We start from the raw sequence: 26857 nt of genomic DNA, 5'->3' as shown, positions 1-26857 counted from the left end.
TTTTTTTTTCTTTTAGTTATTCATCAGTAGAATGCTGAATAAATGTACCTGCATGGGTTATTAACTGCGAATATCTATTAGAATAGTTAAATGCCATACTTCCTTATTGCTTTTAGCTTCTGTACCTTGTTTACTTCCTTTCTTCCAATGTCTTGTATTCAATGAAAATAAAGTTAAGCTAAAGCTTAATCTTCTGTGTTTGAATAACCTTATGCTTGTAAATAGGATAATTAGTGTTTGCTTTTCACATGTTTTACAATGCAAAAAGAACTATTAATATTTAGAAAATAGTATATTTAAAATCATTGGTTATTTCCTGTACAGATACTATTGATAATAATACTTGACATTACATTCATTCCCATGGCAATCAGTTGTTGCAGCAATGTATGCAGGCAACATAACCTCAGAGGGGCAACTGGCAAAAGTCCAATCAGCTCCTTTGGAGAGTGCAGAAATTTATAAAGAAAAATAGAAGTTCAGCTTCTCGAATTATCAGTTAGGGAGAGCTGTGTTTCATAAATCTTATCAGAAGATATTAATAAAAAATATATAGTGTAGAACTGTTTAAAACTGAACCATCGGAATTCTACCCAGAACTGTTCTGGTAATATAGCCCAGTGGCTTTCTGCATTTAAATGTGGCACTGCCAGAAACAGGATCCTAATGTATAAATATGAAGATCTAGGAGAAGTGTATGCTTTATTTAAATGGATGCAGAACACAGATATGCACTCAAAACCAATCATTAATGTGTTTTCAAGTTTCCAAGTGTAGTAAGCAAACAGTCATAAACTGTCACACCTCATCTGCTGAAAGTGATTTTCACCAACTCTCTGTTTTGAGACATTTGGTTCTCTTGTCAGTTGACTTGTTCATTCATACAGAGCTTTGCCATCCAGTCTGCATTTGCACAGTAAGTTCATATGTGAAGCTATAAACCTTTGCAAAACTCTATTTCTAAATAATGATTTCTTCAAAACAGTGAAGACAGGAGGAGCCACCACTGGATCAAGGTTCAAGGTTCAGTCTTAGCTTTCAAAGAATGAACCACCTTTATAGCTGGATATCCATAAAATTCATCTAAAGTTTTAGGAAGATCCTGACTTTTACTTCCCAAGCATTACAAAGTTTATGATGCAAAAATTGTATAAAGGCCACCACTCTGCTCCAAAATGGAGAAAAGATGTTTAAACAAGTTAATTACATTTCTTTGATTTTATTATCTTTCAGAATTTCATTTCTATATGAAACTGAAATTCAGTTTCAACATTCTGTTGGTTAACTTATTTATTTAAAGTATGGTGAGTCCATGGTGATCTTAGAGTAGGGAATGAATAATGAATAAATGCAGATCAGTCTAATGTATTCTCTCAATGTTAGTGATGGAGGTAGCAAAACATATACACTTTTGTAGGCATAAAATTCATTGAGAGAACTGTCAATTCTTGGAGATTAGCTTTTTTAAAAGTGCAGTTTTGGATAATTTCAGGTATAACAGATTTAGACACATCCATTTCTATCAAATGCCACCCTATCTCCTCCTGAGGGTGAAGGATTTATATTTTCATGCTGCAAAGCTGAACAATCTGCCAGCAATGGTGGAGATAATCAGCTGCTTCACTGATAGCCAGCTACAGGCACTGAATTTTACTAATATGCCAATGAAAAGGTATCTCCCTGTTCTGAAGAAATGAGGTGAGTCTACTGATAATTTAAACATTACTCCTTCAGCCTAGTCTGTTTCACATAGAACAGTAGCTTAATACTGTGGTCAAAAAAAATCTCCCTTTCAAAAGAGAAAATTTTGTTGGACTGGGAAATCATGACAATACACTTCAGATTTTACAGCAGTGAGTCCAGCATGCCAATGGTTTATTGGAGGAAAGACAAGTAGCCATTGAATTTAATAATCACACCATCTGGAATCACACAATCACAGAATATTCTGAGTTGGAAGAGATCCACAGGGATTGTTGAAGTCCTGGCCCCACTCATGGTGCTCAAGAATCCCACCACATCCAAATGTTTCTGGAACTCTGTCAGGTTTGGCGCTGTGATCACTTCCCTGGGGAGCCTGTCCCAGCGCCCAATCACTCTCTGGGTGAAGAACCTTTTTGCTGATACCCAACCTAAACCTCCCCTGACACAACTTCTGGCCATTCCCTCGGGTTCTGTCACTGGTTATCACAGAGAATAAATCAGTGCCTGCCCTTCCCCTTCCCCTCACAAGGAAGCTGTGACTGCACTGAGGTCTCCCCTCAGTCTCCTCCAGGCTGAACAGATCTCAAGTGATTCCAACAGCTCCTCATGCATCTTCCCCTCCAGCTTCCCCCCATCACTATAAACAAAATGAAGATGTACAGAAAAGAGTGGATGGCACAAAAGACTAAAAAAGTGGGCAGATCTCGTATTGTATATTCATACAATAAAGTCATTAAAAGTGAAAACTTTTGGTTTCAATAGCAAATTTTAAGATATCTATTTCTTTGTGCTAGCTTACAATCTCTGTAAATATTTTCTTGCTTTTTAGTTTGGGTTCGTTTTTTTTTTTTTTTGCTGTACAAATAACCAATTATTGGTAAGAGGCAAGTTTCAGAAATGTTTACTTTTCAGTGTTCATTAAGTTTCTCTTCATATTCCATTTTCAAAACCCATTGTCCAGCTGAGGAAACACCATCTGTATTCCTTCCATATACTCAGAATAGAATTTTGTCCAAATCAAAAATGGTGCAACCTGGCATAGAAGTATGGCACTTCAGATAAATATTTTTATTTTAATTACATTTTTTAAATTTATTCAGATTCATTGTCTGAGTTTCTGCCCAACATCAGATTTCCTGGTCTTAACTTAGAAATTCCTCCTCTAATACTGGAATTCAGTCTTCACTGAACTATTGGAATGTTTTTCCGAAAGAAAATATCATGATAAACATTTGTGCTTGGGTTTCATAGACTACACACAAAGCTCATAGTAGGTCCTATTAACACTGCGAGTTGTAGAGAAGTACAAAGCCTGACAGATTCCCTTCATTGGGCTATACCAATATGGTATTTAGTTGTGATCCAGATCAAATGGCATCCCTAGAGCTTTGCTACATTTCCTGGATTCAATACAATGAAAGATGTTATTGATCTGGAAACCTGTGCTTCCTCAGAAGCTTGAATTTGTCCAGAGACAGCCTCAGGCGTTTAAGAGCTGAAGGAGAAGATCTACAAAGGTCACAGCAGAAGAACAGTTATGTTCTGCAAAAATTTAGACACTAAAGTTTCAAGCATATGACAGTCTAAAAACTTCAGAAATATTACAATCATTAAAGCCACAAAAATACAGATAAGAAAATATTTTTTAAGTAGTTAAAAGATAGACCTTTAAGAACTAAAGTTCTTCAAGGCAGCCCTGAATGTGCCTGTGCTCATGTGGATTGCCCTTGCTAAACTTCACACGGTTGCAGATTGCCCACCTCTCTAAATTGTCAAGGTCTCTCTGCAGGGCCTCTCTGCTCTTGAGGGAGCCAAAAGCTCCTCCCAATTTGGTGTTGTTGGCAAATTTAGTACTCCTTTGAGTCCTGTGTCCAAGTCATTTATGAAGATAGAGCTCCATTTATGACAAGATGGAGCTCTGCAGAGCCCCACAAGTGGCCAGACACAGCCTGACCTCATTCTCTGTCACTCTCTGTGCCTGATCCACTGCAGTGGCTTAGTTCACACCCTCTCCTTTTTCTATTTCTTTGTGCTCTCACCCATGATTCATGACAATGCGCCAGCCAAAAATGAGACAAGGCTTGTGCCCAAACCAGAGGCTTGCCTTTGCATTCGGCACAACAGCACTTGAAGGGTTAGGTAATTATTACAATGTTATAAAAAAATTATCCCTGTTGCCTGTTACGTGTCTGTGAAAACTATTGCCAGCCTGTCCCAGCACAGAGGCAGTCAATGCAGGAACCTCAGTGTGAGGGCTGCACATCACAGATCTTCATATCCACAGCCTAACATGGGAAAGGCAACACCAGAGAGTATTTGCTCCTTATAGGATGGGATGTCTAAATCTAAGATATCTAAATCTAAATTGTCTTAGGCATCTCTAAAATCCAAGACAAATTTTTACACATACTTCAAAGACACATTTCACTTTGAATGCCACTTATGGGCATCTGAATTATACATCTAGCAAGCATAATTATTGCATGGGATATGCTATAGTTCTATTTATTGTCTAGCCATAGTCAATTTTAAGTCAGGCCATCTTATTTATGAATTTTTCAAAATAATAATCATATTTTGTAAAATAGTATTCCCTTAATTAATTTTATGCCATTATTTCTCTACTTATACTCAGCCTTTCCTAGCCCTGCTCTAGACCCCACACTGGAGTATAATTCTCTTTTTATGAAAGCTCGGAAGTTGCAGGATCCCTTATTTTTAGGAGCCTATCAAGAATTTTAAATTACAAAATCTCCAAAGAGTGTACAGTTTCTTCTCAAGTCTTTGAATATCTTAATGTTTCATAGCTAGAATTGTATCAATCAAAACTTTAGAAATGTCTGTTAACTGGGTTTTATACTTTTGAGCCTTGCATAAAATAAATTCCAGCTTCTTTTTCAGCAGTATCTTGTTAAAATTGTAATAAAAATTTTATAAGTTTATTCTAAATAAAATAAGTAAGTCACTGGCAGTGCAAATCTAATGAATGGTTGGAAGACCACTTTCTGTGCTATTGTATTCCTTCAGAGCTTCCCCACTTGTGTAAGGTAGAAATCCTTCCTTCTGCCAGGTCAGGTAAACTGTGAAAGCACATAATTTAAACCTGGACTGAAGTTGGAGTCTGGTGATCCCCCCCTTCCTCCTAAACTGTCTCTGAGATCTTGTTTGATGGACACAAAAGTGAAGATAGTGTCTAAACTTGCTCCATCTTGACAACCAAGATAGGGGGTATTTGGCAGCTGGAACCTCTCCCTCTGACCAAAACAGAGCTTGAAGAACTTGTTTCTGATTCCAAGTGATATGCACCACAATGTCATATCTTCTTATTGAGAGATGAGGCAATTTTACATACGAAGATAGCAATAAGGTTCGTTAAAAGCATAATTTCCTTTACACTCTCTCCTCATAAGATGAGTAAAGAGTTTCTTTTACGTGTGCCATTATGATGTCAGAGAACCAGACTCCATGGCTCAGGAGATCCACTCCTGGCCTGTCTCTCTCCACTGATACAGACAGGCTATAGCTGGCTTTCAAACATTAAGGTCACTGCCTATTTATATTCTGCAGACTCCTATTGCTTTAATTACACATGTGCTTAAAACATTGGTTCTCTTATCCATACACTGTCACTGTGCAGTTCAGGATCTACGTATTAATTAATTAATAGGAATAATTAATTAATATGTTCTATCACATATTTCTCCATTTTAAAAAATTTTAATTTATTTTCTGAATTCTGTATCTTTACAATATTTTAATAATATGTCAAAATTCATGCAAACAGAGTCATAGTCTTATGAGTACCAAGTCTATAAAGTTATTTATGCATTTGGTACTGGGATGGAAAGACTGAATGTGGGCAATTCACAGAAAATAAAACTCTTTCTCCATCCACCCATTCACACCAACCAGAATAAAATTAATAAAACTTTTAAAAAGTAAGGAAAATATATAATTTGTAACTCCTGAAATTTAATAGACTAATAGTCTAGCAGCATATTAGTATCAGCTTATTGTGGCAGTTATATGGCCCTGATATTATCAAACTGAGAAGCTGATAAATTTCTAGAACTCTGCATGTTTACTCTTTTATCTTACTCCATTACTACCTATTTGCTTTTATAACATATACATACTCAGTTTCCCTTAGAATAAGTAGAAATCCTACAGAGCTGTAACACAATAATACAAAAAATTGCATCAAAAACCATTTAGAAAGGACCAACATTTTGCTGCAGTCTAAAAGACAAGTGGCCATACACAGCAAAGAGCTGGAGTTTTGCATGCCTGCTACCTAGAGCACTGCATGCTACCATGTCCCACAGAGTACAATTGTTTTAGGTTTTTATTAAAGAAAATATTGCATTTGATATGGTACATTTAAACATGCCCAGAATACACAGATTTTTTTTTTAATCTGTGGTGGGAATTAACTTTTCAACTCATTCCTATTCACAGGGAGCCTTAGGGGCAGCCTGCTTTGCAGGGGAGGTGGAACATGGGAGCAGGACTAGGAGCAGATGCACTGGCCTCACTTCCCACCAGCAGCTCTCAGTAAAGCCAGCAGAGACTGGGGCTGCTGGGGCCAGCCCGAAGCCCAGAGCAAGTCCACAGGGTGTGCCAGGCCAGGCCACCATGGCACATCTGCAGCCAAATCAGCAGCACACGTGGCTAAGAATGGCATGGCTGCATCACAGTTGGAATGCAGCTCTAGTACAATCTGGGGGGAGAGCCACAGCTTAAAAGAGCTCCTAAGAGAAGATGGACAGCTCCTGCTGAGACCTTACCAGCAGAATTTTCTTGAAGAACACTTTTCACAAAATTGGACTCCCACACCATCATTTAGGTCTGCCCTGAAACTCCTGGAGGGGGCATATGCTCAGGGCTCTGACATCCCTCTCTGCTTTGCACAGTTGTGAAGGACAAAAATTCAGTGACTGCTTCTTATTTCTTTCAGCTTTCCAGTTCTTCATGCTTTCCACACAAGAGGGCATGGACTTCAGAAGATGCTGGTTTTCAGTCCACTGAAATTAAGTGAAGAAGAAATGCAACAAATTCTTAAATCTTTCTATGCAGTACTAGTTTTAATCGTATATACTTTTCATATCAGTTCACTAAAGCAAAATATTTATAAGTATTTGGTGAAAAAACCTGGCACCTTCCCACTTAGAGGGAAGTCTTTCTAATTAGGCATATGACATAGTTGGAAAAGAGATGGGAGAGCAATAGATTCTTGGGAGAGATTGTATGGCATTTTCTAAACTGGAGAAGTTTGTCAGTAGATAAGATTTGCTTGGCAAAGGCAAAAAATGGGGTACAGGTTTAAGGGGTAACTGAAATGATTTACAGGAAATATTTGAATAAAATAGTGAAAACTGTGGAGTAAGCAACAAAAGCCAGAGAAGTGCATGGGTTGTTACTCTGCTTTCTTGTGTTCTAAAAGGGGAAACTGGCTCAGGAGGAGGAATGTCAGGAAGCAATGTGACTCCAGCTTCAGTGGAGGAGTACCAGATCCTGCAGTGTAACGCAAGGAGTGTGTGCACACAGACAGGCCTGCAGCTGCTTCTCTCCCACCAATAAAAATCACACATCACTTCAAGTGGAGTATGCAGAACCTTGAGCAACGGCAGGGAAAAACAGCCAAATACTTCAGCTGTAACAGTAACAATAATGGGTGCATAGGTTGGTTCTGAGTGTCTTAAATCACTGTTGCATCAGCAGGATCTATAGGTTGATTTTTTATATGGAACTTCTTCAAAAAGCTTTATTGTGGACTCCAGGCAATCAAGTCCTGTGATTCTTAGCTGGAAGGTTTATTGTCCACCCTTTAAGTATATCAATTGCTTTTGGAAAGCTTTTCAAGAAGGATGAACACAAGCCTTAGATATCTTTTTTCCCTCAAACCCAGGAACATCATTTCTGGTTCATACAGTTTGTAAAGAGCAGCATAGCTTCTGATCTTATTTCTTATACAACCTAAAGTAACTCCAGACTCTTTAATGGGGTCACTTCAGATAGAAATTGCTGGCAGTAAGACTGAAAGAAAAATGTGTTATTATATTTCTTCCTTCCTAAGTCAGAAGGAAAATATGAAACTGTACTTACACCAAAGTTTGCAGGTTCTTTAAAGCCATCAAAACAAGATTGTGTGTCCATTATTCCAGCTAAAATTATTATCTATCTTATTGCTGGGGGGAGGTAGTTGAGAAGGAAGCTAGCCACACTTAGCTGCATGAACGTGAAATGTCTTCGTAATTTTCTTCAATTATATGGAAAATATAAAAAGGGTTTAACTTTATGAGTATGTTCTTAAACAGGAAATTAAGAACTTTTCTCTCCAGATTTTGTGTGAACATCTTCATTATGGTATTTTTCAGAGAACTCAGCAGGCAGTCTATTTTAATGAGAAGGGGGTCTAAAAAATGTTAACAGAATTAGTGTAGCTACAAGACAAATTATTTAAGTGCCTAAAACATAGTAGATTTATGCAAATGTTTTAAAGCCTTTTAAATATTAAAATATTAAAATACATTATAAGAGAAAAATATTCATTTTTTCCTCTATACAGATAAAGGAAATTAATTTCTATTCTGAAGTCTATAAAAACTCCTAATCCAACCCTTTAGAAACAGTGTCAGGAGCAATTTTTCAAGGAAAAGGTAGGTTAGGAGTGTTATACACAGGATTATTAGCAAGCAATTATTTCAAACCCCTTTTTGTTGTATGTGGCCGTGCATTGCATCAGATTAATTCTTTTACAGTAACAGATAAGATTCTCCTATGTCTCTTTTTGGGGCAGGGTAACACTTTAGTGTTCAGGTCTTGTGCCATTTCATCGTGATTTGAAATTGCACCAGAGTGTCCATCAGCTCTGTCAGCCAGGGATTCTCTGCTGGGCATTCCCAAAACTTTTATCCAACAGGTTTGGCTGAGAAGGACAACCATGGTTCTTCCATCACATGGGATATGCTCAGTTGCATATATAGATCATATACCCAAAATACTTGAATGGAGAGTATTTTGGTTATTTCAAACTTCACTTGAATAGCAATTTACTGACTGTAGCACCTTTGCTTTTGGAGTTGCTGGCTCTGTAGCACCCTTTATTGAATGGCAAAATTATGGAAAAATTAATTATAAAGAATATTATTCTTGCACTTATTAAAAAAAAAAAAAAAGCCAGCAAGACAACACAGTCATCAGCACAGCCAGCAAAGTCTCTCAAACAAAGCTACAATGATGGGGAAGGGTCTTTAGGGAAAGCCATATCAGGAGTGGCTGAGGTTACTTCTTAGCCACTTCAGCCTGGAGGAGACTGAGGGGACACCTCACTTCAGTCACAATTTGCTCATAGGGGGAAGAAAAGGGACAAGCACTGATGTCTTCTCTGGGGTGACCAGTGACAGATGAAAGGATCAGAAAGGCATGAAGCTGTGTCTGGCAAGGTTTAGGCAGAGAACAGGAAAAGTTTCTTCACTCAGAGGGTGTTTGGGCTCTGGAACAGGCTCTCCTAGGAAGTGGTAACAGCACCAATATTGATAGAGCTCAAAAAGTGTTTGGACAATGCTCTCAGGTGCATGGTGTGACTTTTGGGGTGTTCTTGTATAGGGCCAGGAGCTGAACTTGAAGGATCCTTGTGGGTCCTTTCAAACTCAGGACATCCTATGCTTCAGTGATTCTTTCCACCAAGCCATGAAAGATGTTAGTTATACACTTCTCACTGTAATTGAACCTGACAAAATGCTATGTGCTGTGTAGAAAACATTTGAAGCATACTGAGCAGAATCAAAAACACCAGAATACTAAACACAAAATACATAGAACAAATTGAGATTTTTTTTCCAACTCTCTTTTGGTCACTGACTTTAAATTGATGAGGAGGCATTCTTGGACCACTGCAGGGGTTCTTACAGCTGGGTATTCATGCATTCTATCAGCACTCTTCCCACAGAATAACTAATCTTCAGTAATTGTAAATGCATGGAAAGAAGAAAATCCTTGGATTATGGGGAAGAGGGTTTCTTAAGGGATAGAAGAACTACACAGCTAGAGAATGCATGTCTGAGCATCCCATATTCTTTTCTATCAGGAATAGTATTTGCATGAATGAAATATTTTGCCATCAGCAAAACAGCTGCAGGTTTTGCCCCTTCAGCCCGCTTTTTCCAGCTCCAAGGGCAGGCCAGAATTTCCTGCTACCCCTCTGTGTCTGTCTCTGGCACTGTGCATCCCAGCTAACACAGAAGGAGATGTAGCAATTGCTCACTGCGCCAGAAAACTCTCTGCTTGTCCCTTAATGTAAGGGTTCAATGAACTATGATTACCATGTTGGAATCCTTTGGCTTATGGATTCAGACAGTGCTTAACCAGAATAAAACTATATGTACAGATGTTTTCCTTTCTTCAGAATATCATTTCATGATGTGAATAGGAAGATCAGTGGGAGCCACAAAATCCATTTCTTGTTTAAAAGTAAGGATGAGTTGCTTTGATTTATTATAGCACAGCAAACATACACTAACTCAAAAAAGGATGGAAATTCTAGGAAAGTTTCTTATAATGCAAAGATATAATAAGCTGTGTGTCATGGGCACAAACGCAACTCTTCCACTGAAAAGTGAGCTTTTCTGGTGTGACTCTGCCATCAGAGTCATGATAACCCCACAGACACAAATGTCAGTTTGTGGCATATGGATTTATACATTCTGATTTATACCAGAATGGTGTAATTCCTCAACATAATTCCTCTAACACTGAGGAATCAAAAGTCAACTTTTGCAAAATGTGGTGTCATGTATATTGAAAAGTTTGTCCATAACTTTGATTAAAAACCTGTTTTCTAGAAAAATCAGAAACCAAGTTGTTACTTTGGAACAATTTTACTCCTCTTTCCCAGCTTTCCCCCACAAATAAACTGTCAGAAGAAATATTTAAATTCTTAGCAACCAAGCAGGAATAACAATTTCTTCACAGTACCTCAACAGTAGATACAGCAGTTTTTCAGATTAACTCTAACTAGGATAATCAGAATAGGTGTAACATCCAGCTTAATTTTGATAATGCAGAAGTCCTTAATTAGTATGTCCAATTTGATTGATACCATGCCATCAAGATAAAATAAACATAAATGTAAATCTACATTCACATATGGCTATTCTGTTGTAACATATTTATATTTTCCATTTCACTCAGTGCAAATCAGTGGGATGCTGGAGAAACTCTCTCGATCTGATGCCCAGTATTAAATTAGATCAAATAATCACTATTTAAATTTATTGCAAGAAATGTCATTGTCAGCTATCCAAATATTTTAGTACTATTTACCACAATGTAATTTTAAAAACAAAAAACCCTTATATGCAGGCAAAGCAGTTAACAATTGCCCAGCAAATTAAGCTTTTTAATGCAATACTCAAAGTCCTGAATGTAAAACAAAGCATCCTTTTTGAGATCAGCATTACATTGCAGCAAGTACCAAGTATTCTTTTCCCTGTTAACACCAGCGACTTCTTTATTCTTGACGTTCACCTTACTGCATTGGAAATGGATTACATTCCTTCTGTACAATGCTCTTGGTATTGCTTAGCATCAGCTGTTAGAAAAACCAGGCACCACTTTTCTGTTAAAAATACATATTTAAGGTACCCAGTTGCCTGCACAGTAAGAGGAAAGTCCAGGAGACACTCAAAAAGCTCATGCTAGCGTGGCCAATACCTACAACTTGCCATGCTCCTCGTGCAGCAGGAAGTGAATTGGACAAGGCAGCACTTTTGTGGAAATTCTTAAAAACCATGCAGCTTACATAAACAGCTTCATGAACCTGAGAAGCTTAGAGGAGAAAATGTAGAATATAACAACCCCCACAAAAAAACTCTTCTTTGAAAACCATTGAGTCAGAGCTGGCATAGCCTTCTCAAGCTACCATAAAAGTAATCAAATGCCTCGCAAGGAAAATAAATGCAAGAAAAACTGACTGTCCTGGGATTTCTATTAACATAAATCAATATAGCATATGGACATAAAGTAATACTTTTCCATTTCAGGATGAAAGCAGAGATTACTCAGATGCCTTCTGAATAAGAGATCAAGCCTCTCTAGTACCAGAAATCATTTTGCTTGAAGATGTCTGCATGTTTAAAAATATGAACTGTAAATAATTAGGAGGTTATCTGTGCAAATGACCAAATTTCATCATCTGAAAAAACAGTAATATCTTGAATACCTGCAGTTGTGACTCTGCTGTAGATGCAGGGTGTGACTCTCCTACAGGATGTCAAAAATTACATCTCTTAGCTCTAAGAAAGAATTAAGATGACATGCAAAAGATAGTCATCAAAAGAACTTGCACAATGTTGCATTAAAAATATACCTCTATAACTTGTGATTAACTATTTCTTTAAATCTACAAGAGTTCCATCAGGAATGTGGAGTGGAGAATATAACTTTATTAGTCATGTCCTGCAGTTGAGTTATTTTTACTAGACCAACTGTAACTGGGAACTACAAAGCTAAGAGCTTGTGATGAAATTTAATATCAGGTGATAAGCATCACAGGCTTTTCCTCCTGGGTAACAACCCAATTAGTTTCTTAATCACTTCCTAACAATAATTTTGCTGGAAGGTGTGAATATGCATGCATGCTTACAGAAGCACTGAAGCGCCTGACTGACATCAGACCAGCCCTAGTCAGCATGTCAAGAAAGATACAGTTACACATAGGCTGAAAATTAGTATATTTTGTACTGTCAGTGTAGTAATATTTGTGCTTATGTCCATCCCATGGTGCTGCTTCTCAATGTATTTACCAGGAATTTAGGAATTTATCTTTAGTTCCTGCATTCAGTAGAGATGGAAATTCACATCACCAATTTTTTTGCATGCCACCCTGGATGTCTATGCAGAAGCACACATTGAGAAGGATCAGGGAAAATCTGAGTATGCTCCAATTATTCCATTATTTTCTCTTCCATTTTCTTTCCACCACATTTACTACTGAAGGGTGTGAGCACTATTTACAGTGTCCAGACTCAGTAGTGATGACTTCCACATGAACACCCACACAGCTGGATGGCATACCTCTGCTCTGCAGGTGAGAACCTGCTTATCTCCCAAATGGCCCCGTGCTGTGCCACCCAAATGCCCTGGATTTGTTTAGGTCACTGTCATTTCTCCTTTTCAAGCCATTGTCATTATACAGCACAGATATTAATTTTAGGGAATCAATTTCTCCTTAGTTTAACATTAATAACAACTGTAAATCCCCCCTTTTTTTGCAAGTGTTTTGAAACTACAACTGATTACAAGGGGTAAATCAAACAACATTTTACCAAAGGCTCTTTCCTTTAGTCAAATGTGAGAATTCCTCAGGAGGAATCATAGTTTAAAATGTAGTTACTAATTTTATTTTACAATTTGATTGTTCTCCTAGGGGAAAGTTAGAAAGTGAAAATAAAGCATGAGAAAGATTTAACATCACCTTAATGAAATTTCAAATGGCACTAAATTAGTAGGAGTTACAAAAAGTAATGAAAACTGACAAGTAGCAAGGTAGGTATTACTGAAACTAAGCACATTATTATTTATATATATATATTTGTTCTGGCTAAATGTGAGCTACTTCATGAATACTTGCCACTGATTTTACTATATTGTTATATTTTATCACAGATAAATGTTACACTATACATTGTACCACAGCACAGAAACTGCTGATCTATGCATGGTACATAAAATAATGTTAAATACTTAGGATGTAGAAAGTTTGAAAGCTGCTGGATTGAAGGGGGCCTAGGAATGACATGGGACTAAAAATTAGGCATTAGTTTGCAATGCACTTTGGGTCAATTTATGTAAATGTTTCCTGCAAGAAAAAAATAGAGCTGAAATTCTCTTTCTAAATGACTCTGTTGATTTGGATTTTCAGCCTGATGGGTATCAGGCCTCTTTGCCCCTTCCTTTTCCATAAATAAGCAGGAGGTAGCAGCTAGATGTACATACACGTAAGGGGGGTTCAGCATAGAAAGGACAATAGTGATACAGGAGAAAAAATGAACACTGTTTTTCATTAATATGTGTGTGGAATATTTGTAAAGTCACAGTGCCCAAACAATAAAAAAAATGCAAAGAGTAAAAGTAACTGCAGCTACTCTAAAATTTAGTCTATTATGGAAGAATAGTTTTTTTAAAAAAGTTAAAACTAGCCAATCTACGAGGGGAATAGGATTGTTTTAGGACTTCTGAAGAGAAGGCTGAGTTCAAAGCATTATTCAGTGCTGGCCATGGCTGTCCAGCTGGGGTGTCAGCATGTGGCTCTGATGCCAGAGACATCAGACAATGTCACAGAGCTGTGCCACCATCCAGCAGCGTGAGTGGGGCAGGCAAGGGGAAGGCTGGGCAGAGCGAGGGCCAGGCCAGAAGGTGTTTCTGAGGCTGAGGGGAGGTAAGGGGCTCTGGGCAATACCCTGAGCTGCCCCCAGCTGGGTGGAAAGGTGCCCAGAGCTGTCAGCCATGGTGAGTGTCCAAGGGGCTTTGGGGATGTGGTCCCGTCCCTACAGCGCTCACCAACCTTGGCTCACCAACCAATGCCATGATACCCCTGAGCTCCCACATCCCCTCTCACTCACATTCCCAGGTCCTTTGTCTCCTGTCCCTACTGTCCCAGCTGCCTCCTTCCTGTCACCCAGCCCCGCTGAGTCCCTTCCCTCCTCCTCCTCCAGCCCATGGCCGGGAACATCACCCAAATCCTGATGGTGCTGAGCATCCTGCTGTGAGTACTGGGGGTGGGTGACCACAAAGAAAATGTCACACAAGAGCTTTTGCATAGCATGAGGAGCAGCAAACCCAGGAGATGGCTTGGCTCCTGGAGGACATGGAGCAGAAGGGCCAGGAGTCACCTAGACTCAGCCAGGGAAGCGTGCTCCTCTCTGTCTGCCAGAACTGGTGGTTCTGGGCCTCTGCCAAAATTCTCCTGGTACTTTTTGGCCCCTGCTGGCTGACCAGGCAGAGCATCACTGGCTCTGACAGCAGCAGCCAAGGGGGAACTTCCCATAGTGCTGAGAAGGAGAGGGAGGAGGGAAAAAATGAACAGCAGGGCACTTTCAGCTGGGCAGTGGAATGGATCTGCTGAGGAGAAGCTCCTACATCCATGCCACAGAACGTGTTGTGATTCCTCCTCTCTCATGTGACAATGAGAAGAACAAAAGTCAGATTCTGATTCCTGCACAGTCTCTTCACATGCTCCAGGTTGTGATGGCCTTCATGCCAGAAGACCCATCTTTTGTAAATACATTATTGAAATTGTTTGGTTTTTAAAATCCTGTTTCTGTGAGTGTTTAGACAAGACTTTATTGGGAAATGTTATCCCCTGACTCCATCTTCCCCCTGTAACAAAGAGATGAGGCTTGTGCTCAAATTTACATTGGCAGTGGTTACACTGATGCTAAGATATTCAGCACCTCCTCCTTATGTTCTCTCTTTTCCCCATTTTTCATGGAAAGTGATATTCCTGGAATGACGATCTTCGTTGAAGTGAAAATGAGTTTTCACTTTCTTGACCTTTTCCTGCTTCATCATTATGAGTAACTGCTTAATTTTATAATGTGTGCAATATAAATTTAGAACTATTTGCAATTGCAAAATCCAAAAGTTTTGCCATCCTTGGAAATGATCAAGAGCCTCTTCACTCATGCTCAGATTTCCATCCAGGTGAGGAGAATCACTCCTTGTTGACAGGACAGCTACCAGTTTTGTATAAAAGAGATGACAATGAAGCATGTCTAGGGAGCATAGGCAAGAAAACCAGCAAAGACCTGATATTGCCTTAGGAGAAAAGTGTTCTTCAGAGCAGCAGGAATGGTAAATGGTATCTCTACAGCTGGGGAGTTCCAGTGCAGTGCTCCTGCCAAGTGTAGGGAGAACTGCCCATCCCCAGGAGCTGCTGGGCTGCAGCTGGGTCACCAGACTGTTCTCACTGGCCCCTGCCCCTCCTGGCACTGCCCTTTAGGCAGCAGCTGGTTGCCATCTCCAGAAGCAGCCACAGCCTCCTGGATCCATCCCAAGGATCCAGTAGAAGGCTGAAGGAGAGAGCATGCCCTGGGCTTGGGCCAGCCTGCTGGCCTCCTGTTGAACTAGGCTGGTCAAAGAATAATAAGCAGCAAGGTTAAAAAAAAAAAAATTAAACCAGCTTTAAATAGTGTGTCCTGTTTTGTGTTGGATGTCTCCAAGCTAGAGAGGAAGAAAAGCATGCTTGATAAGCAGTGCAGTCTCTTCACAGGGAACTTCTCACCACAAATTGTCTATTAGGGTAAGAGAACTTTGCTTTCGTAAAGTCATCCTGAATCAGGTTTGGAGACCTATCTAGTCAAGCATTATTTTTCTGCCTGGCTTAAGCAGCCAAGGATGATTACCACCCTGCTGCTATTTACCTAACTTTTTTGAAGTTGTACTTCCATGTCAAAAGTTATGTCAGCTCATTTCTTCTGGTGACTGCTTTTATTGAAAACTGTGTCTCATGGCATTAAGTGAAAAGCCATGCAGTAGAAGGAACATCAGCAACCACGCAGAGTATTAACTTCTAATATGGCATTGAGCAGCTTTTATGAAACACAGGCAGCTGATTCCAAAATGTTAATCATTCTTGTTTCAGATGAAATTAAAGCTAACAAAGTACCAATGTCATTTTGTAGCTGTAACAAGTAGCGTGAAAATATTCTTTCCTAAAAGATAATGAATAAAGTGCACACGTGCAGCAAGCAAACAGCACTGTTGAAGGAAACCTGTTTAACCATTTTCTTTAAAAATCACCTTTCATCTTCTCCCTCTTCACAGTGCTTAGATTTTTTTTTTAGTCTAACATATATGTGCTATTCTGATTTTCTGCACATTCTCCATTCCTGTTGCCTCAAGTTCATTATTAAGGTAACCTTTATGGAAAAAATCTGCTTTCGTAGGATTATAATATAGATCCTGTCGTATTCAAGTATGAGATAGCCTTGCATCTCACAGGATAAGTAGACACTGAAATATTCTGTGAACACAGAAGAGACCTAACAGAAGAGGGAAAAAGAAAACAGAATGGCACTTGAAAAATTTTACAGAAAAGGGCTTTTTCAAATAACTGAAGTACAGAAAATATTCACTAGAATGAAAGTTTATTGCAGGAAAATAATAGACTACTCTACTTAATATCTAAGATTTAATAATTCCTTTGGTTTTCATTACATGGTACTAATTTAATTGGAAATGAACATGAATATAGCATGCATAACATGATTAAAATATTCTGCTGTAACTAAGAATTCTTGAATATGCCTTGTTGAATGTTAATTTTCAGAAACTATTAATTTGTGATTCCAACAAAAATATATTGAACCCTGAATGTACTCTTATCGTGAAGTATTTTGTTATTTTTTCCATTGAAAAGTTTGTTTACCCAAAAAGATATTTCCTCAGTTTTGGTGTAATTGAAATATAGTTCCTTGTTCTGAGTGATCATAGACTATAAAACTATACAAGGACAAAGCTGCATATCATGACAATGTATGAACAGTGACAATGTATAGGGAATAATAAATATTACTCTTTAATTTTAATAAACCAAACAACAAACAGAGTACTGCAGAAACAGCTATGTACTGCCTTAACTGCAATATATTACTTTTCCTACAAGTTCTATTGTGCTGTAAGTAGGTACCAATAAGGGAAATAGTAAAGGTAAGAGGATTTTCAGGAAGCTGGAAGTGCAGGCCTTAGAAACAGAAAGAGCAGAAAAAATTGGAACTAGCTGCAGCTGCAAAGTCTGAAGGTAGAAGAAGTTACAATAGTACAGCAAGCAAAGACATGAAACAATAGCTTCAGTTTTAGGCTTGGCTAAGATATACCTTAAGACTGCAGAAAAATATGCTTAGCAAGATAGTAGAAGGTTTTAAGCTTAACAAAGGAGCATTGTGTATTGTTAATAGAAGGAAGACAAGCAAGCATTGTGTGAAGCAGGTGTACATGTGCTTTTAGTGACTGGCTAGAACAACTGCCTGTAAGCTTTAGCAATACGCTATTGGCTGGAAAGTTTTTTAAATGTTCTGTAACAAAGAAATCTTTGGCTGCTGCTGGCTGTACACAAGCTTTTGCCACCTTCTTATTGTCTCCGCCTTGTAATGAGGCTGATGCTGCAATAAAAGCTCAAGGAATGTATCCCAGCAGTCCCATCCTGTTTGTGAAACAAACTCCCCAACACATACCATGAGTATTTCAGGAGGCTCATATATTAAGTGATGGTTGTTTACTGACTGCCTTTTTAAAAGTTCCATTTTGAAAACTGGGGTCTGCAGCTTTAAAGCAGATGGCTGTTACCTTTAAGCAGGTAACAAGGAAAATATATGTCTAGGTCATTTAATTCAGTGAATTTGGGCAGTATTCTTAATGATAATATATCATAAGATGGAAAGGAACTTTTTACAAGAGCAGATGGTGACAAGGATGAATGCCTTAAAACTGAAGGAGGGCAGGTTTGGACTATATATTGTGGAGAAATTCTTTACTGTGAGGGTGGTGAGGCACATGAACAGGTTGCACAGGGAAGCTGTGGATGCCCCATCCCTGGAAGTGCTCAAGGCCAGGCTGGGTGAAGCACTGGACAATCTGGTCTAGGGAAAGGTGTCCCTGTCCATGGCAGGAGGGTTGGAACTTAATGGTCTTTAAGGTTCCTTCTAACTCAAATATTTCTATGAGTCTATTATATATCCATATTAATTTTAAAAAACTTTCTCTGATGGGAAGCATTTAATAGTCTTCAAGAACTAATTCTAGAGTAAAATACTATACAATATACTATAGAGTAGTCAGTGAAATATCAAATCTAGCTATGAATGATGAAATCTGACTCCACAGGAAAAAATCCCTGGGGAACAAAACAAGAAAGAAAAGACAACACCACCTTTAGGAGACTTTTTATGGTATATAGTACACCACATAGTAAGTTCATGTTACTGCTATGGATTTATATTTTTAGTGAGTGCTAAAATGCTGCATTTAAAACATCAATAAGAAATGAAATGGTTTGTGCAGGACATTTGCAGCTCACTTTAAGATCCAATTCAAATAATTTTTTTCCACAATATATTTTCCTGGATCAAGTGTTCCTGTCTCTTGCTATTAACATTTATTCTTATAGTCTTTAAGTTTATGGGTTTTTTATTGAAAAGTTTGGTTTGACAATCCAAACATATAATATTTGATTAATGAATAACCAAAACATGGAATGAACAAAATCTTGATGCAACAGTTTCATTTAAAGACATTTTGGCTATATATTATCTAACTATAGGATTTTTTTGGGGTTGAATTTGCTCATTTAATACAAAGCAGGATCTACCTTGAAAATTAGGGCAAGGAATCCATAATAATTTGAAACTTTGTTTGACTTTTTATGATCAGTGTATCAGATTCTTAGGTACTTTAAGATTACCCAAACCTCAATGAATGTATCATAAGATTAAGCTTGCAGTTGTTTTCTCCACCATGAATCATGAATATGTAGAATATGTAGAAAGGGAAGTGCTTAACAAAGGAAAGTCCAAGAAGGCCATAAAATATTACCAAACTCTTTGATATATTGGTTTAATAACGAATTGAAGGGATAGAGAAGAAGTCAGTTCAGCTATTGGAGGTTATCAGAAATTATTTAGTGTAACTTCACAGAGTAGTAAGGACAGGTCTCATCAGATTTCTTTGGCTTTGTTTTTATTCAGTTTTGGTTTCTAAAAGATTCAAGATGATAAACTGTACTAGAAGTCTCAGGTAACATTTCTCTCTGTCCTTCCTTCCTGCATGCACATTGTAATTTAGCCAAGGTTATAGTAGTAGTAATGGTAATAATAAATGGCAGAATGAAACTCTTATTAAAAATCCTTTTCAAGGGCTTCAAAATTTAAAGGTGTACTCTTTTTGCCTGAATACAGCTCATCTCCTCTCAGACGAGTTTTTCTTGTTTTTTTTTATTATAATGATCAGTTCAACATTTCTTGCCCTGTGTATCTCTTTGAAAGGAAAACAACTGTGCCTTTTTATGTCTGTCAGTAATTATAAAATACAAGTGTATGTAATTACTATATATTCTGATAAAATTATGTATAATTTCTGAATTTTTCGTTTTTAGAGTATCTTAAGATTTTCTTCTTGTATCTTTCCATGTTTTGAAGAAAATGCAGTAAAAGTCCCTTACTTTATCTCCATGAGGACAAGAAGAGGACAACTCCTCTACTGATAAAAGTGAAATGTTCACCATGTCCCAGGTGAGTGTCTATTGACTCTCAAGCAAAAGGCCAAGTCTGCTTCAGAGGCAGTAAGTTTTCCACAGAGAAACCTTGGGCTTTGTGATGAGTATAAAATGTAATTTCTGAGATGGCAACTCAGACAGCTCAAACATACGAGCATATACAAGAGGTTTTGAGTCAGAGGTACCACAGAGCATCAGGAACAGAAAAACGAACACAACACAAACAAAAATTTGATTCATTCAAATCTGGCTTGTGCCAAAATAAAAGTGTTCTTGCTATTAATATTTGGTCATATCCTCTGTCATCTTTCTGTCGCATGGTTGCATGCAGTTTAGAACAATTTTTTGCCCTTAAGGGTAGTGCCCTTAAGGGTAAATTTGATGTTACAAATCTGCCATGAATCATGGTGACATTATACTTTCTCCTACAGACCTGAAACCAGAGCTCTAAATTTTACTGCCAGGATCAATAGGATATGCAGTGCCATGAGTATGAGCTTTCAAGGCCCTTTCTTTTCGCCTCCTGCATGCATTAGGGAATCATTATACTTCCCAAAATGCTGGCCCAGAATTCCATATGGAGAAAGCATCCCAACTTCAAAAACTCTAGAGGCACCTTGCAAGCAGTGTACTAGAGAGAAAACCAGTGTGAACTCTGTGTAGACTGCACAAGAAAATCAGTAAACGTGTACAAGCTGTGCACTAGCTGGGTTGCTATTTTTTTCATGCTGGTTAAAATGGCTGATTTTACATTGTCATTGGTGTCTAGTTATTCAAAGTTCCACTTCTAAAACTGACATTACTTCCTTCATGAAACAGTCAGTTGATAAGCTAGGGGAAAACTGTCAGAATTCTTCTCTCTAATTAGAATTCTCTGTATAATTAAAATTTTAATTAGAGCAGTCTCAGGTGTTACAATATCTTTGCCTCTTTGAGGGGCGGGGGGGAGAGAGCATGATATGTTTCTAATAGTTAAAAATTAGGAAACTGGGTTTGAGGAAAAGAAACTTCAATGCATACAAGGTAGCCCAAAGACCCTGTTCTGATTTGTCAAATTAAAATTAGCAGAGAATATGTTACATTTACATTTCATACTCCTTGAAAACAACATTTCCAAGTGTGCCTCTGCAGTGAGGAAGCACCAGTGGCATTCCTGTCAGGGCTGAACACTCTGCTCTTTACCCATCCATCTCTCTGGAAATGCTTTCCTTTTGGGAAAGAAAGCTTTAAAATATATTTGCAGTAATACAACTTACACATAATTTTTATGTCTGCAGTTGCCTTTTTTAATAGATTACCAGTCCTGCAGGGCAATCCTTCTACATGATATTGCAGTCAAATCCATTGCTGTATCTATAATATCACTGCCTCTTTCACAGATATTCTAGGCTCTCCTGTGCCTCTTCCATTATTGCTCAGCCTTAAAGCTGCTTCAACACCAGAATGAATTTATCCTTTTATTACTAGACAAAACTGCTGCTATTCTTCCCATTATTTGAACAGCTATTGAGCTGCACAAATGTCATCAACTATGGTTCAACCAATAAATCATGAACTTGAAAATATTAAGCACTGCTAAATATACTCTGGTATATTTGAAGGTGCTGTTTCAGTAGTTCTGCCTTATTAAGCCTGAGAGCACCTTTTTATTGTTGCCTTGAATTTCTAGCAAATGTCTAATCTCCCCAGTCCATCCAAGGCTCTTCATTTAGGATTTATTTCTAGAAAATCTTCAGACTTGCATTCAACTATGTCAGAACCAGTGTTTATTTAATTTTGTTTCCACTGACCATTTTAAAACCTAAACTTTCAATTTCTTAAGCACATTCACAAATACTAAAATAGTTATTTAGAAAGATAAGCCCACAATCTGCTGCTGAAAGATGACCTTTCCAACATCAGTCCAATTGTCCACTCTCGTACATCAGATCCCTGCCTCAGACGACTGAAATTTTAACAAAAGCAGACAAATATGACCTAAACCCTTGAAAGGATTATTCTTGACCTTAACCTAAATCTGAGAATCTGTATTTAATATTAGTGCCACTCTTAATCCTCTGCTATTTTCCCTGTATTTTTCACTCAGTGTATTCTTTAGAGAAGATGTTTGGTCTAGGTATTTCAGAAGCATCAGTGAACATGATATGCCATTTTTTAGAGACCAAATTTAGATCTTCTCATGGGAAAATTGTTGATTCTTACTAAGGATGCATGAATAAGACACTTAATACAAAAATGGGGGTGTTTTTTCTTACACTTCAGATAAATAAACAAAATACAAAAACAAAAAAATCCATAAAACAAAACCAAAAAATCCAAAACAAAACAAAAAAAAATCAAACCCAACCAACATCAGAAGAAACTTCTATAGCTGTTAGTTCTTACTTCAGTCTTCTGAATTGGGGCATATTACGGAAGGAGTTAATGCTACCCACACAGAAGTGTATTTGCACAGACCTGTGGCTGTGTAAGAAGCGTGGTGTGTGTGGGCAGCACAGGCAGCCACAGATTCCAGGCAGCCTTAGGCTGCTGCTGCCATCAGAGCATCCAGCTTTACTCAGCCTTCCTCATGTCTCTGCTTTCATCTGGCATCAAGTCCATCAGACAGCTGAGGAGTCAGGCAAACAAATTCAGTCCTCCTGGGTGGTGTTTAAGGGAAGACCTGTGCTTTAGAGCAATTTCTTACAGTGGGACGTTTGCACAACTTGAAACAGTGAGGAAGAGATTTCCACTTGCAGTCTTACCACTCTGCTGACCACCCTGCCACAGATCCCTTCTCCACCACCACCACGGCAAAAATGGATTTTGCTCTCATCAGTCCAGAAACCAAAAGGCATTTTGTTCCTCCTATTTTGTTTCTTTAACAGCAAAGTCTGGGACAGGTCACTTCAGTTTTGTCCAGCCTTTTAAGATGCTGCATGTATCTTATGTTCTTTAAATTGTCTTCCTGCCCAGAATACTTTGATCTAAAAGGTCAACAGTGACATTATCAATCAAGTTTCCTTAATGTGATCTCAGGTTGGAATTACAGACCTTTGAACAAACTCAACATTCTCCTACAAGGAGACACAATTATCACTTGAGGATCCCCTCTGGCAACTTATTTTTAGGCGTAGTTTCATTTAACAGCCAAACTGTTCATTCCTATTCAAAGGCTAAATTTTTATATCCGTTTATAAAAATGTTTTATGTATTGTTAGGCCATTTCTCAAGCTTCACAGTAAATAATTTTTTCCCAAGCCAAATAAGCATGAAATGAGATGACTGTAAATGTTCAGACTTATATTTAAGTGTAAGTTGACATTTAAGTATTCTCCAATTATGCTGCTGAAAGGGCAAGGACAAAAATGCATTCAACATCAAATGTAAGTTTTGATTTGCCAGACACCACTAATCATATCAGCAATGAACTGTTCATTTGTCATCAACAACTGATCATATCAGAATACCTGTTTCTTTCGTGCAAAGCATTTTTAAAGCACTGAGAAATCAATTTAATATTCAAATTAAAATTTTCTTTACGCAGACACCCACACCCAGTGCATTAACACAGCTGCCTTCATCATCTGCCATGTTCTTCAGGTCTGGGTGTCATAATGATGTAGCACTGTAAGAACTGCAGTATAGTAATACTCTTCTATTCTGTTTCTCATGTAAAAAAATTTCATCTCTCTATCTCATGAATAATCTGATCTAGGTTGTACAACATTCTTCTACCAGTCATAAGTATAAGATGAGAATTCTGAACCATCAGCAAATTTTTGATGTAAATCAGTGGTCAAAAGAGAATTAAGTAGGAGGCAGAGTATAATAATGGAACAATCAGCTTATCAGAAACCTCACTTCTCAAAACCAGCTAACTTTTAGCAAAGCACTTCCTAATTAAGCTGTCAAGAGTCAGCATTTATCAAAGGATAAAGAAAAAACTTTGAAACTGCTGTATGTGATAATTAATACATATTTGAGATGGAAAGGTATTATTACTAAATATTATTAATTTAGGAAGGGCATTTGTACAGACCATTTCCAAATGGACTTAGTATACTTAAAATATGAATGTGTCAATTTTTCCTTTTTGATTGTACCAAGAACAGAATAGAATTTTGTTTTCTGACCTTCATGATGATTGTATGAGGATCATGGACAAATCCTGAGGCATATTTACATATAAAAGTTTTCCCAAATGAAAAGAATTAGGGGAATTATTTTGTTAGACTTAACAATTTTTGAGCCATCATTTTCTTATATCATATGGCCTCAGATAATTTGGATAAAAAGGAAAATAAAACAACTGCAAGTTCAGAGCTACAAATAGTATGTGAGAATTGTTTAAAGCAATAAATTATACAAAGTATTGCAATTCATAATGATTGGAAAATCTATTTTTGGGCCTCCCAAAATTAGCTTTAAAGATGTTACCTCTGCTATGTGGCGTCTTCCTTATAAGCAAAAAAATATTGTCCCATCAACATCAAAGTCTTCTCATATTACGTATCTCAATATTCTGAAGATTGTTTTGCCTGAATTACAGACCTTCTACAATTTATGGGGGTTTATTGTATAAAGCTTTTATATTTTTTTCTGTAAATTAAATATTCTAACATGATAGTACTAGAGGCCAGTGATGTATTTAAATAAAGGACAATACATATTGATTACAAACTAAGCCACATTTGTGCATTCTCAAACACCAAGAGCTCAACATGTGCAATTCTGTTTTCAGAGTTCTCTGCCACCCCCGTATTTGTCAATCAGTAGATGCAGAATCTTATCAATCACATCATCAACTGAGATTTCTGATCCAGGTGATAGATGTCCCTGCCCATGGCATGGGTTTGGACCACAGGACCTTTAGAGCTCCCTTTCACCCAAAGCATTCTGTAATTCTTTGATTCTGTCAGGCCCTTAATATGTGCCCTGCTCTTCTTGTCTCATTCTGTCCCACTGCCCTCAATCCCCTCATCCAGATAGTTGATAAAGATGTTAAACAGGAGCAGCCCCAGTGCTGAGCCCTGGGGAAATCCACTGGTGACCAGTCAGCAGCTGGATGGACCCCATTCCCCACCATTCCCTAGGCCCAGCCATCCAGACAGGCTTTTACCATGGGAAGAGTGTGTCACAGACATCTTTTGTGAAAAATCCTTTCTTCAGGATTTTTCCCTCTTCTAGGAAGCTGAGGCCCCAGAGAAAGAATGTAAACACTGGTTATCTGCTGCTGTGAAATGCAACAGGTGCACCTGTGATTGGCCCATGTTCCATGTCTACAATTAAGGGCCAATCAAAGACCAAGCTCTCTCTGAGACAGAATCAGGGAGAGCTTCTTTGCTGAATTCATTCCTTTTCTATTCTTAGCTTAGCAGCTTCTGAGACTTTTCTCTCTATTCCTATTAGCATAGTCATAATGTATTATATATCATAAATTAATAAATCCAGCCTTCTGGTCATGGAGTCAAGATTCTCGTCTCTCTCTTCACCCCTGAGGAACCCTTGCAAGTCCGGTAACAAGAGTGCACCTGCCCAAGCCACAAGCAGCCAATTCCTCCAGGAGGATGCTGTAGGAAACATGACAAAGCTTTACTAAAGGCAGACCACACCCACATCCCCTCCCTGGGTCATCTCCTAGTAGATCAGATTACTCAAGCAGGACTTTTGTTGAGCACCCAGCTTCTTCCTCCATCTCTTTTGTCACTATGTTTGCTGTTACATGCAAAAAAGGATGAAGATTCTTCTTAGCCATCCTTTTGTCTCTATAACACTTATAGAAATATTTTTATTGTCTTTGCAGCACTAGTCCAAATTTCTATTTGGACTTTGGCCTCTCTGTTTTTCTCCCTGCATAAGCTCATAACATCATTTTAGTCCTCCTGCATGCTCCTTCTTCCAAAGGTCATATACTCTCCTTTTATTCCTGACTTCCAGTCAAAACCTTCTCACCAGCTAGGCCAGTCTTCCCCAAAATTTTATCTTCCAGCAAGTGGGGATGGCCTGTTCCTGAGCCTTTAAGATTTCCTTCTTGGAGAATATCCAGCCTTCCTGGACTCATCTTTTCTCTGAGACTGGTCAGAGAGGCTGGATCTCAAATAGTGAAGATGACAACATAAAATATATTTACCAGTAAAAGTAGGAAGTGGAAAAAAATTAAATAAATACAATAAAACTGTTCAAGTATATTTGTGATACACATTACAAACAAAAACAATGTACCAGTAAACAACATAAAATATCTTATTCATGAGACATTAATAGCAAGCTAGCATCTCATTAATTACATTTTAATCAAGCTTTTTTTGGAATAATGGATGTAATATGCCATAATGCAGTGTAGTGCAGATTGAATCGGTTTTGTCTTCTTTGTCCAGAATACCAAAGGGAAGAATTATTATTCTGCTGCAGCATGCCAGCTTCTATTTATGGACTGTCATTTTATTTTTCTAGCAGTTCATCTAAAGTTGTGTCATGTGAGACCCTCCCAGATGCATACTCACTCTTTCAAAAAATCTGTTGTCTCTTCCACATTATTGTTCCAAAATATGTAGAGTGGTCCTAAATAACATAACATGTAAAACATATTATTTGATTTAAACATTTTTACCTAACTTGGCAGTAAAGTCCAGTGCTTGCAGACAAAGATTTTTATTTTTTAACTTCAGTCTGCACTTAATCAGTCCTTTTAAAATTCTAAATTAGAACTGCATGTTTCATAAAGAATGTATTTATATACTAAGAATGAAATACTGTAGTTATGATTAAATTGCAGGTTGGCTCTTGCAAAAATATCTTTGCTGTAAAATACTACAGCTTAATGATATAGTGCACCACACAGGCCATATATTTTTTATAGGAAGTTATCCAAAACACACCATTAAAATAAACTTACAGATT

The sequence above is a fragment of the Ammospiza caudacuta genome, chromosome 2 (assembly GCF_027887145.1).
Source record: "Ammospiza caudacuta isolate bAmmCau1 chromosome 2, bAmmCau1.pri, whole genome shotgun sequence".
In the NCBI taxonomy this organism is placed as follows: Eukaryota; Metazoa; Chordata; class Aves; order Passeriformes; family Passerellidae; genus Ammospiza; species Ammospiza caudacuta.
Note: the sequence above shows the minus strand (reverse complement) of the source record.